Genomic DNA, 18,535 nt, shown 5'->3' with positions numbered 1-18,535 from the left:
CAGAATGTGTTGATTTGGCCATTACTGTTTAACTGTCTCAATGTTTTCAAAAAATTTTACTTAAAAGATTTACTACTATTCAAATCAGAAGAATTATTCTGAGAACTGAATGTTGAATTACCATGAGTAGCATTTACAAAGGAGGAAGTCTTTTCTTACTTTACTATTTCCTTTCGCCCAGTTTCTAAGCTGTTGCTGCTGTTGTAACCCAAAGATGACCAAATCCATGGTATTGTAATCCAAGATATATGGAGTGAATGTTTCATTTTTTGTTAGTTTAAAGAAAAACCCTGTGTCCCAAGCCAGTAAAAGCACAATCCTTTATAACTTGTCCTTTTTTTAGTTTTTTGTTGTTGTTGAGGGAGGCCAAATTTGACTTTTAATATTTCCTTCAAGGGCAAGTCCAAACTGGGACTGAACATGTAAAGACCAAGTTCTGAAAGGAAGGTGCCAAGAATGAAATTACTAAAATAATGGGAGAAAAGTATTTTCCTATTAATAACAAGGAAATAACAGTTTAAAATCTTGCTATGTGCTAAGTACTCCCTTAAAACCTTATCTAATTTTTACAACATCCTTCTAAGGAAGGTATTATCCCTGTTTACAGATGAGGCAACTGAGTCTAATAAACATCAAATAGTTTACCCAAGGTCACATAGTAAGTGTTGGAGATGTGATGCAAACTCAGGCAGCCTGAATCTAGAGCTTACTCTTTCCACCACCTGCCAGCCTCCAGTAAATGCATAACCACCATCTGCCAAGCTAAGAAAGGTTAGTTATGCAATGTCTTGCCAAAAGCTTAAGATTTTGCATGGCAGTTTTGGTAGCTGTTGTTAGTTATTCCTGGATATCTTATTTACAGATCTATATCAGAGTTTTGTTACCAAATAAGACTCAATTAAAATGATACAGAGAGCAGCAGGCTTTTTGGGTATCCAGAGAAACGTGCTCATAGAAGAAGAAGCAGTCTTTGCAGATTTGGTCCTTGACAATGCAGTTTTATTTTAGCAATTACTTATTGAGCATTTGCTATGCCAAGCATTGGGGAAATGTCTTTTTTCCAGGAATACTTAGTGACTTGACTGTGTCTTCTAAGAAATAAAGACTGTGTCATACCTGCATCGTTGTATGTAGTTTCTCCACACTTTTGGAGACCAAGGGAAAAGGGTTGGTCCAGAAAGCTGGAAAACAAAAGGAATTTGACTTGGACACACTACTTAAGGCTGAAGTACTTGGCAGGTAACTCCTGCAGCCCCAGCTCTCTGGATCGACTGACAGAGCTGAAGAGGACAGCAGGTGGTGTTCCTCAGGCCCCTGCAATGGCCTCGGAGACTTCGGCTTTAAACCTGGGTGGAAAACACTGAATCCTCTGAACTATGCCATGATGGACAGCAGAAGGGCTCTTATTTGAAAAAACTCTATAATAGTGGAGAATCACTGCAAGGAATGGGAAGCCCTTATGCTGTAAAAATTACCTTAATATTCTCAAGGGATAGAGCACTGCAGGTCAGAGGAAAGGAAAGCCACACTAATGGAGTCTTCTTGTTCACCTCTTAGGTCAGGATCACTCCTAATATAGTCATCTGACTTTTGAATAATTAATCTCCTCTAGGGAATTGCTCTATATTTGCTTCTCCTTATGTTTGCCTCACAATACATACTTTTTTTTCTTTAGGAAACTAAAAAGGGATATATCATGTTATTCCCTTTAAGCATTTAAGAAATTACCATTTCCACAGAGTGAACTATCTGTGAAGCATTTTACCAGGTGATTGTTATTAAGGATGAATATTTGATGGTAATTTATATATTTAAAATATTTAGAAGAGAATGAAGTGCCTGGCTGAGCTCTCTGTGATCTGGAGCCCAGGAAAATCTCCATTTCACGTTCCTTTTCTTGCCACTGGTATCCACTTGAACCACCACTATATTTTTTCTTGTCTTGACCAGAAGAGTTAGAAAAAGTAATGTACACAAGCGCACTCCTTTCTTCATTTCCCACTCCAAGCTTAGGTCCTGGTGTCAACCTCTACTACTTACATAGAAATTTCCCTCTAAAAGATTGAATTGCTAAATAATTTTTTTCTCTGGCTTCATCCTTTCCCATCACCCCAATGTTGACAACCCCTTCCATCTTGAGATACCTCTTGCCTCTGTTGCCCTACATTTTCATTTCTCCTACTCATTACTTCTTCCTGTTGGAGGAACAGATTATGGGAGAAGAGTTGGTTCCTTTTGTAGCTGTGACCTTGAAGGAAGGATGGCAGGATGGAAGGATGGGAACCTAAAGATGTCCTGGTGCTTTCTTGGACCCTTTAGAGTCTGGGAAAAGTCCCACAAAATTCAAGGAGTCTTCCCAAGAACTTCTGTCCTGTTGAGCCTTTGCAGCCACTGCCTGGATTAGTTTCTATCCCCTTGAGTGCTGCTAGGATTGCTAAGAACTTTCCCTAGCTCTGGAGGCTTCAAGAACAACTCATCTTTAGTTCTGGAAAATATTAGGGTCAGTTTAGCTTCTGCACCATTGATATAGTGTGCATGCCACACAGGTATGGTCTAATCTCCAACTCAGAGTTGTCCTTTCATATGAGGTTATGGAAAAGAGTGTTTGTAAAAGCAGCCTCTCTTACTTTGCTAAGACCTAAAAGGAAATTTTAGTTACTTGTTCATCTGCATGTTTCTGAGGAAATTATCAATATTGGGAAAACTGAACTTATAAATTCAGGCAGGAGGCAGGAAATGCTATAGATAGCCCATAATATGTATTGACAGCATAACTTTGAACACATTGATTATAGGAATGGACAAAAGTTCAGAAAATTATGTTTTTAGTAGGCAGGGAATTTTGTAGAAATTTCACATTCAGCTTTCTGTCACTTCAGTATAGGACTAGCTGTATAGTTACATATGTATGGCAGACACTATGCAACAACAATTTCTTCCTTTCTTTTATAATCCTGAATTTGCTGTGAAGCAGCATGCCATGGTCTAAGCCCATCATGACAGTAATGTTCTTTGCTACAGACTCAATCTCCCAGACTCCTTTTCATTTAGGGTCATCTGACCCGGTTCTACCCAGTGCTGCACAAAGGGTATTCACTGTACTGTCAGAGAGAGCAGTTTTTCTCCCTATTTAAAAAGGAGAGAGTAGCCTGGCTACCATTTTCTTCCTGCCTCTGAGTGTGGTCATGATGCCTGTAATTGTGAGACCATTAGACAATAAACACAAGGTAAAAACGCTAACATGCTGATGATGGTTGACAGGATGGATGGAAAATGTCTGGGTCTTAATGATATTGTTGAACTGCCAGACCAACCCTTGCCTGTCTATATCTGAACTTCTTATTAAGTTAAAAAAAAGCCCTACTTGTTTTTCCTACTGTCAGTTGTTTATTCATTTATTGTAATATACATTTCTCAGTAATGTAAGAGGTAGTCTTGTCTTGTCATGAACATCAATAATACCTTCTTATTAAAAGCATTCATTTGGATTTATTTGGATATATTATGCTCTGCAATTATCTTTTAATTTGCTCTCCTAAATTCTTAATCAGTTTTCTTTAATACTTTGTATCAATTTAGATGTTCACAAATTTATATGAAAATAATAATGATCTCAGTTATGTAGCAAATGTTGGGGTTATATCATGTGGACGATATATCTGCATACTAACAAAGCTAGTATTGTAGCTTGTAAAATTTGTTCCAAAATTACTCTGTCATAGAAGTAGTACATTGACTTTTTTTCGTCTAGCTGTTAAGTAAAATTTTCCCTTTTGGAAGATGAAAGTAAATATGGGATATTTCAAATGGTTTATTGAATAAAAAAACCAAAGTAATGCATTTCATGTCTTTCTACATGAACTCCATTTCATCCTCCTCGCCTTTTAAAGCCACATATTAGTTGGAATAGATACTTTGGAACTTGATTGTGAGAGAATATTCTAAAAATTATATAATACTTCTGCATATTTATTCGCTTTATCAGTAGGTGTGAACTAGGGTTTTAGTAGCCAATAGGTTATTAGAATAGGGTAGCTTGAGATCATCTGAAAATATATGGTATGAAGAGAGAGAGATTACAATATGTAAAAATGTGTTCTAAAATATAAGCACCATACAAATGTAAAATGTTTTATTGATGAAATGAAGATTTGAAGCACTACTGAGTGCTTTGTGATCCGAAGGGTCCATGGTGAGTAGAAAGCCTTAGAGAAGCTTGTTTGTTTATTTTTTCAATGTGAAGTAAATGTAGTCTTGAATAACATTTTAGAATTAAGTACCAAGTGGATTCTACTTGAGTGTATTATTATGTTTATGTAAAAGATGTACAAAGTTGATTTTCTTATATGTATTTATTAAAACTAAGATTTTAAATTGTAACTATGCAAATTAAGCCTTATAAAACGTACAGGGCAAACTTTGTTTTCTTGTTTTATAATAGTATATATATTATAACATATACTTTAATAGTATGAAACCATAATGTATTTTAAATATTCTTCCTATTAAAATAGTATATATTTATTTTGATAATCACAGAAAAATGTAAAGAAGAAAATACAAATAATTTATAATTTTGCCTCACATAGAAAATCATTTGTATTTTGTTGTACTTTTACCCAGTTTTTAGTTTTTGTATGATGTACATATACATATATAATATTTCTATTATTATAAAATTGGACCCATGAAGGAGACTTTTCAGTTATGGCTTTAAAGCGTTTTCCTCCACAGTATTAAAATTCTTTGAATCTGTATTAAAAACATTATATATGTTCTTTGATATACATACACTAAAATGCACTTTTTAATATGTGTTGTTTCATGAATTTTGACAAATGCATGGAGTTCATCTTTTCCATTAAAGCCTTCAACATATAATTATTTCATGATCTTTCCTGATAGCTCCAACATCTGTGTCATATCTTAGTCTGGTTATATTGATTGCTTTGTCTCTTGACAGTGTGGTTTCATCCCCTCTGCCCCACCTTGATTTTTGTGTGTTTCTTAATTTACTGCTGAAAGACAGGCATCTTGTGTGGGACAGCAGAGACTGAAGTGAATGGTTTTTATGCCTGTGTATGGGCACTCCTGTCCTTCTGCTAGGACTTGAGTGTGGAGTTTTGAGTCAGTCTAGTCAGGGGTTGAGCTGATTTAGGATTTGTTGCTCCTGTCACTATTCTCAGTGCTCTGTGGGTTTCAGCTTCCTTTAGTGTTACCTTCCATTTGTCAGGGGCTGTCTTTCCAGGGGGTTGATCTAAATGTCTGCTCCATATTTATCTTTAGGTTTTCCTTTTACATTGTGCCTCAGAGAGAGCTTTTTTCATGTTCTTGCCCTTCTTCTAGTAATATATCTCTCTTACTAATTATTTTATGTTAATTAACCCAGTGGTGGGGTGTGACACCATAATTTATAGTAATGTTATTCTATTGTTGGAAATGTTGCTTGTTTTATTCTGTTGTTATTTTAAAATATTTTACTACTTTGATATTGTGAAGAACGTCTGTGTCATATTTTAAAATTGTGATTATCTGAGCCAATTTGTATTTGGAGGTATTTCTATTTTGCCAGATTTGAGTTTGTTGTTTCTTTTTGAAAAAAAAAGTTTTTTTGAGTTCTCCTTGGCAGAATTGGGTATTATTTCTTTATGCTTTGTGAGTTGGTCTCATTGTGTGCTGTTAATTCAGAATGTGTTTATGAAGTGGCACAGTGGCTCTTGTTAGTGTTCAGTATCTCAGTGCTCCTTGGTTTTGGAAGAGCTGCCCCTTCAGAGTGATTATGACCATACTCTACTCCAGATTTTGTGCTAGTAGTATTTTCTTCATGTTCTGCAATACTAGGTTTTTAGGTTTGTATCAGCCATAGACTGCTGACTCAAGTGGAGTAATAAGAAAGACTAGTCACATTAAAGAGTTCAGACATTTACATTGTCTAAAGCACTTATAAAGCCCTGTCGATTTTTTTCATTGTCCCTATATTGCTGAAGATAATCAGGCCTGAGCAAACTTGCTGCTTGCTTATTGGAAAGCTCTATCACCATAGGTCTCTTGCAAAGTTGCTGCCACCTTGGGATCCCTTTACCTTAGACTCCCACACTGCCAAGTGCCCTGTCATTTCCTCTTTTAACTTTTTGCTTATACATCATGGGTTTGATAGTGGAATTCAGAGCAAGTCAGGCCATTTCTCATCCCATCTTCTCCCATTTCTCTGCAAATTGTCCCTAAAACAAGAAGCATGAAAATGTTAGAGTTCTGAAGGAAGATATTTTTTCATCATTTTAGTACCAGTATTAAGACAGATATTGAGACTAAAGATTTTTCTTATTCACACTTCCTATTCCACACCCATTTTGCTGTAAGTGTACATGGTATACATCTTAAGGGTAAGGTTTTGTAGTGAGGATGACAGTGTGTTGAGCTTTAAATGACTGATGGAGAGGAGCATGACTGTAGGTGAGGTTCTCCTAGAGGTCTGGAGAATAGGGGGAAGGATGGAGGACTTTTATCATGGGTGGATTCTTATGTTACTGTGTAAAAAATGAAAGCAGCTGTGATTATTGGTGGCCCATTCTTACTACAATGGCTCCTCCTGTGTTGTGTATTTCTATAACATGCCTCTTAGCATCCAGCCTTACCTTTTGATTCTTGGTACTTACTTAAAGAGCAGTGTTATCTCTGCCTGATCGTTCTTCAGTTTCATATGAAGGAGAGGCTCCCCTTGCTGGAGTGACCACATTTCACATATATGTCTTCTTCCTTGTGCTCTTCTGAAAGCATTTATAGTTTCAGATGATGATCTACATTACCTCTGTGCTTACTTGTTTGCTCCTCACATAAAACAGAAGGCTGTATATCAAACTTCAGAATTTTCTTATTGTAACACTGCAGTTGCATGGTGCTCAGTGCATTACTTGGAGCTTCTTTTGTATTTTGAAAATAGAGTTTTTGACACTCGGATGTCCTCATGTTGTAGCTCTGTATTATTCACTAAAACAATACTACAGTTTCTTATTGTAACATGCCTTCTATTTAATAATAGGCATGGCTATCTCTGAGCTCATATTTTTATTATGTCTGAGGGATGAGAGGAAGGTTTGGTTATTTCTTAAGCTGTTCATCATAGGAGACTTCAAATTAATGGGTGGGTCCTTGTTAGAGAAATTTGTATTGGAGGTAAGTAGTTGTATTGACTACTAGCTAAACACTGTATCTCAAACATTTCTGACATAAACGCTGTGATCTGGTGTACCTATGAATTCACACACAAACACACACACACATGCATAACTGAAACAGGGTTTCATGAAATAGTACTTTAGTATATGTGATACCCTCCAATATTGTCATCGTATTATTTTCTGTAGACATAGATAGAATATGTATTTCTTTAAAATGAGCTGGTCAAACTGATGAAGTTGCTTTTATACACAGTGCATTGTGATGCACAGTTTGGAAAATACTAGTTTCGACTCTCGTAGTTTGCATCCTGGAGTTCTTGAATTTGTTTTTCTGGGGATAGGGTTTTTAGGTTTTATCAGGTTCTCAAAAGGTCTGTGGCCCCTGAACAGAGATACATAAAGACCGGTTCGTTAGGCCTGCCCTCCCCACTCTGACTTCTCTCCCAGCTTTTACTGGGATCATTTCCCCTCTTACTTTCCTTCTCCTACTCCCCAGATTCACTAAGATCAGATCCACCCAAGATTTTCGTATGGATAAGGAAATCAGATATGCTATTTTTTCATCAGAATGGTAACAGCAGTAACAAAAGTAATACTCATGTATTTAAAATCTATTCTTTGTTAAGGGATGTATTGGAAGCTTTGCATAATTTACCTTGAATTCCCACGGTAAATGCTGCAGGGTAGCTCCCTTATTTTTTTATGTGTAAAAGCTGAGACTGAGGCAAGGTGAGCAGTTTGCCCACCATCTCAGGGGGCAGGGAACGATCCTATAACAGTCATGAGATGCTAAGCAAACACACTGCCTGCTGCCACGTGCCTGGTGTGCTGGGAGACGTCTCTGTAGGTTGTATTTTTTGGCTGAATCAGGGGTTGAGGTTGTGGGTGAGAGAACAGCTCTGCCTGGGTTAGTGACTGGGTGGGGCATGAGGCTTAGTCTAGGGAATACACCTGCTGAAAGTGCCCCTCATTGCTGAGGGGCCCTGAGGGAATCGCTCACTTTAATAGGCTCAGGTTCCAGGGTCTGACTGTGGGAAGTTTCTGAAAATGATCCTTTTGGATCAAGAGTTTGTGGATCTGTAGCCTCATAGAGCCAGTTTCTCACTTCTCTGAAAAGAGTTCTTGTCTGATGAAGGGAAACAAGAGCCTTCCAGAGTGTCTCTGGAACATGCTCTTAATCTATCACTGATTTTTCTACCAAACAATTATAGAGGAGTGATGATACGCAGTAATTAATATCAGCAAGAGATTCATAAAAATGAAGTTGTTGAAACTGTGGTAAGATAGCTTAATTCATTGCTGTCTGCATGTGATTTCAGAGCAATCACCGAGGGTTTTGAGTGCTTCCTCTGTGCCAATGACTTCCCAAGGGAGAACTAGGTGCTTTTACCAGCATCATTTCCATATGGGGACACTGAGGCAAAGGGACATTAGGAAATGTGCCCAAAGTGATGGAAATGTTAGCTATTGTGATTGTGGTGGTGATTTCATTGCTGTATACACATATCAAAATTCATCAGATTGTGCATTTGTAATATGTGTAGTTCATGTGTACAGAGTACAATAAAGGTGTTAAAAAAAGGGAAGAAGCGTGCCCAGAGATGCGCAGTCGATAAGGAGTAGAGCTCGGTTCTCAGAGCCTGTGCTCCAGCCTCTAGGCACACGGCTGCTTAGAAGTGTCTCCTGGGAGGGACAGCCATACGAGGTCTTCAGCTGCCATCGACATGGGTTTGGTGCCAAGATGGGTCCAATTCAAGCTGACTGTTTAGCCATGAAAGATACTGCAGCCTATAATCAGTCCCCTGGGACACCTAGTTTTTCTTGAAATAAAATGAGAATCAACATCATAACAAAAATGTCTCCAACAAAGAAAGTAGATTTGCTGTTGCCTTTTTGAGGCCTCTCACACTGAGAAAAGCCTGCTGACAGAATTTTTGTTTGTTCAGTGAAAAAATAAACCTAGTTCAGTGTAAGTGAGCCTCCACGAGCAAAAGCACCTTAAAAAAAAAAGACTGCATTTTTATTAACTAATGGAGAGAAGGCTATGCAGGTTTTTATTTTTCAAAGCTTCCACCTCTCATAGAATTTCCAACTCTGCTTTCAAATCAGAAGAGAAGGAAAAAGCCAGGAGGGAAAGTAATTCAGAATAAAAAATGAGGACAGAGCAGCATGTTTTTCAGAACTTCAGATAAAATTTTTGTTTGAAGGAAAACTTTCAGAGAGAAACAGGAGGAAAAAAAATCTCCTTTTTAGAACAAAACATGTAGTTTAAAAACGCAATTTCAAAGAACTATCAAATTTTAAAAAGTAACGCAGAAATGAATTTTCAATTCCGTTTTCAAATTAGGCAGGTATCCACTTTCATATGAGGTTATATTTTTCAGAGACTAAGAAGATTCTCAATGCTGTTTAATCCAGTCTTTTATTATTTTTTCTTAAACTGTTCAGATACAAAGAGACAGCTGACTTGGTGATGCGTTATCACAGCCAGAGAGGCTCCCCTCTGACTAGGAGGCAGGAGGCTGTGGGAGTAATGGGCTGTAATTGTGGAAATCGGTATTTTCTTCCTCAAGCAGAACTCATTTCCCTCCCTCAGCTGAGGAGGCCCATTTGGTTGCTCACTATATCTCTTATTCCCCAAACAGTGGCGATAGCATTTTGATTACTGTTTTAGAAAGGTTGTGCATGCTGATTACCCACTACCACTAGCATGCATTCTTTTTTTTTTTTTTCCTGTAGGGTTACTAGATTGTGTCAATTTGTTCATGTTCTCTTACTTGTGTTGTTCGTGTTCTTTTACTTGTGTCACATGCGGCCGACTGCAGTAAAAGCAGCAATCCAGCGTCTAGGAGAGATCGTAACTGCCTCCCACCTGGAGATCAAATGCGTAACTGCCTCTTATGACATTCCTCTAACCATGTCTCTGCGGCGCCACGAGAAGTGCTGAGTGTGCAGGGCAGTCATGCTAAAAGGCATGGACCTGCTGCAGACCCGAGACAGGGTAAGGCGGGAGCGAAGAGGCTCTGGGCTTCAAACTAATGTTTAGGTTGGTTTTAATCCCAGTTATTCCATGTTCTCGTGATTCAAACATTTTTTTTGGAGGCAGGGAATAGAGTGGCAATGTAGGTAGTATTAAATTCAAATAGTTTCACAGTCTTAGTAGTCTGTCTTGTTACAATCTGGGGAACCTTTCCATAATAAGATATATTTTATAAAATCACTGGCTATTTGGAAACAATGTCACATAACCCTGCAGCATGCCTGTTAGGCTTGTGGGTATTGTTTACCTGTGAGAAACTCAGGGAAACAGGAGGAATGGTTATGTGCTTGGTCAGTGCAGAGACCTGGCAGGGCTGGATGTCAGATTCCAGGGTAGGGATTCTAACCCTTTGATTGGTGAGCTTTTAAGTCGATTAAGGAAGCACTGAGGGGGAGGGTATAGCTCATTGGTAGAGAAAGGTCCTCAGTTCAACCCCCAGCAACTCTATTTAAAAAAGAAATAAAATAATTACCTCCCCCTTCCAAAAAAATTAAAAGAAAACCCAAACTCCAAGGAAGCACTGGTTATCTTCTGATCGATCAGAGTCAACAGTCTTTTCACCATAGCAAAATCTTGGCTTTTACCCTGATCTGCCAGTTTAGCACTTATGGTTGGGGAGTCCCAGATGTACCCCTGATGACCCTGATGTAATATGAGGATTGGGCTCAAGCCTTGCAGTTGTGCCATATGACACAGTGAGCTCGTAGCATGATTTATTATCTCAGTTTTCACACTGGTGTGATCAGGGCACTGTGCCCCTAGCCTTGAAGTTGACCAGGACATTTCCACAGCACTGTTCATGGCTGAGTTCCAAGGAGCTTTGTAGCAAGGCAGTGCTTCTTTTGGGAGGCCAACATGCAGGGGATCAGTCTTCCATGGATTAACTCTCACTTCTCATAGGTATGGAAAGAAGCAGGACATTTGAGCAAAAAGATTGTTACCTAAAGGGGGTGCAGTATTGGGGTGGCTTCAGAATAATACCGGAGACATTCAAAGTTGGGATCCATGGAGTCTCCCCCTCCTCCACAACTCCCACCATTTGCACAAATCTTGAGATGAGTTTTCAGCATTCATAGGCCATAGGATGGAGGGAAGAAGATGCAGACCAAGATTTGTGTTACGCGTATCATCCTGTGCTCAGCACTTATTTCTCCTCTTTCTCTCTCCTCTTTCCTGTCTGTCTTCCTCCTAGTTTTGTATTCTCTCTAGCTCTGCCTTGTTCTCATTTGTGTTCTTTCTGTTTTCTCTCTCCTTCTCTGAGTCTCTGTATGTTTATTGCTCATTTTCTTGCTAGTCACACAGAGTAATGAAATGAAATTTCTTTTCTTCATAAAGCTGGGTCTCTTCTACTTACAGAGTGTGCTGTCATTGGGATTGTTTTGGTAAATTATCAGAACTGAATTTTTTTGGTGGCTCTGAGGTATACCTTGTTATCATTGTCCCACTGTTTTGTCTTTCTTTAATAAGTATTTTTATATTCTGTTAGGTAGTACTAACTCATGCAGATTAAAAAAAAATCTTCTTACCTTGCCTTTTGCTTTTCTTTTTAACAACTGGAGTGGGCTACCTGTTAGGTTAAGTTAGTTCAGAGAGAAAACAAATGACTTGGATCTGTTGTTGGTAATTAATGAGACAACCAATGAACATAAGGAGTGACTCTAGTTTCCCTTTGTAAAAGGTGAATAATGGTGAGAAGTTCAAGTCCTGTCACAGTCATAGGTGGTTATATCAGCAAGAAGATACTATACTTAGAGCACTGGGATACACTGAAACTGTCGAGCTGAGTATTTTCAGTCAGAAGATGTCTGGTCACTGAAGCCACTGAATCCTATTAGAAGAAGTTGCAGATTGCATCTGAGCTATTCCACTTCGAGGTTTACTGAGATGTGGTGGTGAAATAGTGACAGATGTGTATTTTTTTATCTATCACAATTCCTTGTGCCTTGAACCCAAGAAGAATGCAATAATATTGTGTGAGAACTTAGACTAAGCTCATTCTGAGGAAATACATTTCCCTCTCTCCCTCTGATGCCCTTCAGGCAAATGACAGTGGAAATCTCTCGTGCATGTTAAAAGCTGATACCTGCCAGGAGAATGAGTCAGCAAATCCTGGATGTACTTCCAGTCTCCTAAGGATGTAAAAAGAGAGAAGCTGCCGCACAGTCAGCTCACTTTTGTGCTGTGGTGACAGGTCTTTACTCTGCCCGAGGAGGGGACGGCCTGAATGGACTGCAGGAAAGCCTGTGTCATTGAGAGCAGTCATTCAAGGGTCTGATGTAGCTAAATTATCTTACCATTAATAGTTAACTTCAAATAGAACATCATTAGAACTCACTTAATGAAACTGTCTTCACTGAGAGTTCCCAATGTTCCAAAAATTCTTCCTCAGAAAATGAATATGACAGATGGCAGACAGGAAACTAGCCATAATTGCCTCTGAGCTTTACATGATTTTTGATTTTTAACAGAATTATTGGTTCAAAGAATGTTAAAATATTTTCTTTAATTTAAAAATGTGATGGAGTCCTTTATTCACTCAAAAATCTTCGTGGCATGCCTATCATATACCAGACCTGTGCTAAACACTGGGAGACCAGGGCTCCAAGATGGTTGATCTTTTTTGTGATAGACCATCTGTAATATAATTTCATATTCCAAGAGCACTGTGGGACACAAAATGAATAAGTGGTGTTTTATAATGGAGGTAGGGAGGGTGGCTAAAGATGCTTTCAGGCTTTGTCTCCTCAGAGTATGCAGTCTTCTAGCGGTAGTGCACATTACCACCAAGAGCTGAAGCTGAGTGTCTGAAGTGATTTTTAACTGCAGAGTATAGTGGAGGTAATGGAGACAGTTTGAGACATAAAAAAAAAAAATCTATGCTATCCAGGAGTTAGCCTGACTTGATGAGCAGCTGGACGATGGATTCCCCAATCACTAAACGACAGCCATGAAAGTGAAGGCAAGGTAAACAGAGTGACCTGGTATTTATTACTTTTCTTAGGGCGTCATCTTATTTAATCTGCACAAAAAAACCTATGAGATATGGGATATCCTTCTCAATTTCTTCATCTGTCAAATAATACAATCATGCTATTACCTAATTCTTAAAAATGATAATTTCTGGGGGTTCACATGAGCATTAAATCAGATACAACATGAAAAATGCTTAGAGCAATTCTTGGTACAAAGCAAGAACTCAGTGTAGGAAATAGATTATTATGTGAAACAGCATGTTAGGGGATGGGGGTGGGGTGGGGATAATAGCAGGAAAATGAAGAGAAAAAAGAAAAGAGAAGACAAAGTTGCACTGTGGAGAGGCTGGAGAGAGAGGGAGAGAACTCTGTTTCACTCTCACTACCTGGGGCCATCTCTAGGAAAAAAAGGTGAAGAGGACAAAAATTGTCTAAGATGTTCCTCTTCTCATTTGTCTGCAACCCTAGTCTCAAGGTCTGACTTTCCAGAATATGTCATGATCTACGCCCTCTGTTCTCAACTATCCTCAGTTCATGTTTTTAAGGCTATGGTCCCTAACCCCCAAAATACTCTTGCCCCTATTCTGTTCTTTCAGTAGTCAATTCACCTCTTTGTTAGCTTGAGACATAGATTTATAAGTTATTCTATCAGTGGATATTATCATGTGTTCTCTTTCAAGGAACACATTTTTATTTCATTAGATGACTTACAGAGACCAAACCTTAAAGAAGACACTATGAATGAGTGTTTTAGCTTCTATGCCAGGATGGTTGCAGAGATAGATTGAGTGAAGGTAGTCTTCCCCACTGTCTTTCAGATCACAATCCTAAGTCTTCTGTTTTCTGGGACCTGTTCCCCTCAACACCTTTAAACAGCTTAAATGTCAAGTGCATTTAAATGCAGTCTGGTGAATTTCTGAGGTGGTGTAACTTCAATGTTTGGGAGGGGAAAACTGGAGAAATCCTAGTCCTTAGGATTCATTCTTTCATTTCTTCACATTTTGAAAGCTCTTCACTTTTCATAGATTGTGCTATGTCTCCAGTTGTTCAATAGTCTTCTAATGGAAGAAACAGAATTAGCCAACTGTCACTGCTTCAGGGGGAAAGAATTTATAATATATTGTATTTTGGTGAACCTTTATAACTGGATGAATTATTTTTCATTTCTAAGAGGCTCTCTTTATTAAATGACCACTAGACAATCCATAATGCTAATACCTTTTTGAATTAGTCTTTTTGGATGAGTGCTTTCCCTTTGGCTCGTCTGTATCCCAGTGTTCAGCTGAAGGAGACACTCTGGGTAAGTTTCTTCAATGCTTTAGTTCTATGTTAGAGTACTCAAGTCAGATTTCTAGTTGAATTTCAAGGAGTTACACTAAAGAAATAGAAAATTTGTACACTATTAAATACTTTTTGATTTCTGTGACTTCATGCTTTGAAGTGTCCCAATAGTCTTATCAACTTAAACTTTGTTAAGAAAAGCTTTGATCTGGTCTAAAATATGCTTCTTTATTGGATCACATGGGAAACATAGAAAAAGGTTTCACTCCTTTGCACATCTTATCTTTTTTTTTCCTGCCCACTTTACAGCTGTTTAGAAGTTACCTCCTCATCTACTCTCTCCAGAATTAAAACTGAGAATATCATTTCTGTTTTTATCCGCAAAATGTGTGACTAATTACATCCTTGCAGTCATTAAAAGATTTTTGACTAATCTACTAGGAATTTATAAATAAGGTGTCAGTTTTTAATCAAATGTACTTTCTATAGAAGCAAAAGCAGCTCCTTGTACTTCATAGGGAGCTGTTCGGTAAGAATAGCCTTTAAGACAGGATTTGTGATTTTTAGAAGGTCCCTTCTACACCTCATGGAGGAGCAAGCACTCCAGGAAATGTTGCTGGGAAATACTTTGCTTCATTCTGAGATTTTCTAAGAGGTTTTATATAAATCTGGCCTAGGGAAACTCTGTTTTCCCAAGATTTGGAATAGTTACTAGCAGCTTCTAGAAAGAAAATCATTTTAATAATTGGACAACATTGGAATTTTCCTGAGGGCTGAAATGAAATATATAAAATAGGGACAATTCTTTTGAATTCCCAATAATATTTTCTTCTCCTTATGTTGACTGAGAAGGCTTTTCTTATGCAATTTTCAAATTAAGATTTTATTATGGCTCCCTTTTAAGAGAACTAGTTCAACTTTTCCATTCTTCTTCCAGCACCTCTATTATTGGGTAGAACTGCCCTTCTGCCCTCACAGGCTCAGTGTGAGTGGGGCTCAAGGATAAAAGACGTGGAAGGAATGATGACAGCTACTTCCAGGTTTTCTTAGGCAGCTAATGCTGACCAGAGCTTAGAGATCTATTTTTAGAATCTATTCAAAGAAACTAATCAAAATTCTGGGTTTTTATTTTTTTATTTTTTTTTGGATATTAGAATCAGAAAAGGGGAAAGAAAATGTTGCAGAGTTCAATATCCACAGTAGGAGCAATGATTAGCACACATACATATTTTATTTAGATGACACATTTTTCAACCTTTAATGAGATTGTTGTACTGACCAGAATACAGTTTAAAATGTCTTTTTACCTATTGCACCCCTGCAATTAACTCCTGGTGGATGGAACTTGGGTCCCCACAAGGGCTGCTGGCAAGAATTTTTAAGATAGCCACCAGTAAGGGCATTTATGGACTCCTTGCTTTGGTAGACATTTTGGCTGTTAAGAAATATCAAGGAAAAGGCTAGTTACATCTTGTCCTTCCTAGGAACAGCGGCTCTGGGAGCCTGGCTGACACATAGGCTGCGCTTCACATCTGCACTGCGTGGAAATCATTTTTCTCTAGAGATTATCAGCCAGGAGATCTTTGTTTTCCATTCACAGTACTTTAGGTTATCTCTTAGTGTAACTTCCATATATGACTTACAGTTTTACATGGTAAAAAAGTCAACAAATGTATGAAAAGCTAGACTAGTCTTATAGTTCACTGGTGTGTTGTGATTGTAAGTGCTTGTAATAGTTTGAATTGGCCAATTATCCCTCCATAATTACCTGTATGAGTCTGAAACTCTACCAATCCTTTCACCTGTTAACTTCACTTAACACTTATGATCCTAGGCAAGCATTCACTTTTTTCATGCAGGGACTTGGAATACTGCAACATGGTAACTTGCCCACCTGAGATCACACAGCAGGTAAACTAGTAGAGCCATATTTTCCTGACTGTAAAGTCCACGCCCTACCCCAGTGTTTTACGACTTCCTTCACATCAGGGCTTCCGCTGCCCCAGCAACAGACCCTGCCCCCAGTTGCTCTCCTTGAGGGTGAGAACTGAGGGCTTTGGTGTTGACGGCACATTGACTGGGAAGCTTGGCTGTAACCCACTGTGTATATCTTCCCCGCTAAGCAGGGCCATTGTAGTTGCTTCTCATACCCAACATATTCCTGCTTTAGCACTCATGCAAGACTGATGCCATTGTCAAGATTGGAGAAAGAACCTAGGATTTCTGAATTTCTCATTGCCCTCTGGCTAATTCCCCTGTGATTTTTTTTTTCCCTAATCCACCCTTCACTCCCAAATTTTTATCCATTCTTCTCCATCTATTAGAACTACCACATATATAGTATATTCATCCCAACAAAGTGTTAGGGGGAGCTGCTTGAACAAACTGATTCTTAAGTTGTAACTGCCTGATGTATCATACCTACTAGGAATATTTGCTTAGTAAACAAAATGAATTTCTGCATGTTGCAATTTCAGCCAATATGAGGGTGATAATTTGGGGCTGAGCACTCAGCATTCTACGTGTATGGGCTCTGGGAACAGGTATGGGAAAGAAACCTTAGTAGCCCTGGGTGTCTTCTTCCAGCTGTGAGTTTGGAAGGAGGTTAACGCTCATAGATGGAGAACTGAGGAGATTAGACATCTCAGTCCAGACAGGCCTTTAGAGGGGACTCAGAGTGGCTTTACATTTGTTTCACTGTCCTCTTGCCCTCCAACAACTAAGCCCTGAATTACTTGGTTGAGAGTGCATAAAAGTATTAATAATTCACAGTCATTAAAGTCACTTGCTTATAAATCATAAGCACAAAACCAATTATACCATTTTAAAGAACTGGTTTAATCTGCCTGCCTGGACGACCTCTTTGATGGCAGACCCCACCCCAAGCTCTCCCAGGGTGCTCAGCCTTCATGCCTTGTAGTGTATACAAATAGCCATTTTATCTGCTCAGAATCTTGAGTCAGAGAGGAAAGCATCTTCCAAGGTCAGCAGTAAGTCATGCTTAGCTATTGGGAAATCATAGAAACATTATAGTAGAATTATAAGACAATGGGCTTTGAAGACAGTCAGAAATGGGTTTAATCCCATTTCTGTTACTAGTTAGGCAGTGTATGATCCTAAACACACTTCTTAATCTTGGTTTCCTCTCCTATAAACTAGAGAAGATAATATATTACTTTCAGAAATGTACATGAGAGTTTAAATAGCACAATAAATGTTAATTCCTTTACAGGTTATTAATACCCAGGGCTATGGGGCTGCTCTAAGCTGGCTTTTGCATACATAGAAACAGTTTATGCATGCATTCATTCATTCTTTTGTTCATTTAAAAATGAGTACTGGGTGCCAAGTAGAGGCTTATTTAAGAGACTTAATGAAATCCAGGGCTAATTATATTTGAGTATTGCTTCTTATTTGCTGGCATTTTCTTTATGCTCATTCTTGTTTGGCAGATAACTAGCTGACCTGGCATTGAGCTTGAATGTTCTCTGTAAGAGAAAATTTCTCTTCCCTGTGGATAGCAAATCCCATCTTCAGGCTTATTGATGAGATCACATACAGGGGAGCCCTTTCCATAACTGAGAAAGAAATGTCGTTTGCCTGTGTTCTCTTCCAGCAACTTCAGAGCAGGATTTTCCTGTCTTCTATGCACTTGGTAACTACTCTTCTAATTTAGCTTTATGGTTGTATTTTAAGGTGCAGCAGGAAAAGCCCAAGTCCTGATTCCTTGCTCTGTTCTTCCACAGTCCCAGGTTGATTTTCTAGCTGTAAAGAGCCATTTTCTTGATGGAATAAACTGAGACTCAGAGGTGTTAGCTGGCTTTAAGTGTGAAACTGCAGGGTCAGGGCAGAATCAGATTAGCAGTGTCTGTTAGATTCAAAGTCAGGAAATGATGCTTGGGTCAGAACTATTTTGGCAATTACTTCCAGGATGCATGTATTTTTGTATGGAAGATCAGAAATGAATTTCTATGAAACTCTAAAACATGCTTCACTAGGAAACACTCTAATTCCTCATCCTGCACCACCCCTTGAAAAATATACAGCCCGGACCTGTGGATAAA

The sequence above is a fragment of the Camelus ferus genome, chromosome 8, assembly GCF_009834535.1.
Source record: "Camelus ferus isolate YT-003-E chromosome 8, BCGSAC_Cfer_1.0, whole genome shotgun sequence".
Lineage (NCBI taxonomy): Eukaryota > Metazoa > Chordata > Mammalia > Artiodactyla > Camelidae > Camelus > Camelus ferus.
This window is presented reverse-complemented; position numbering follows the sequence as displayed.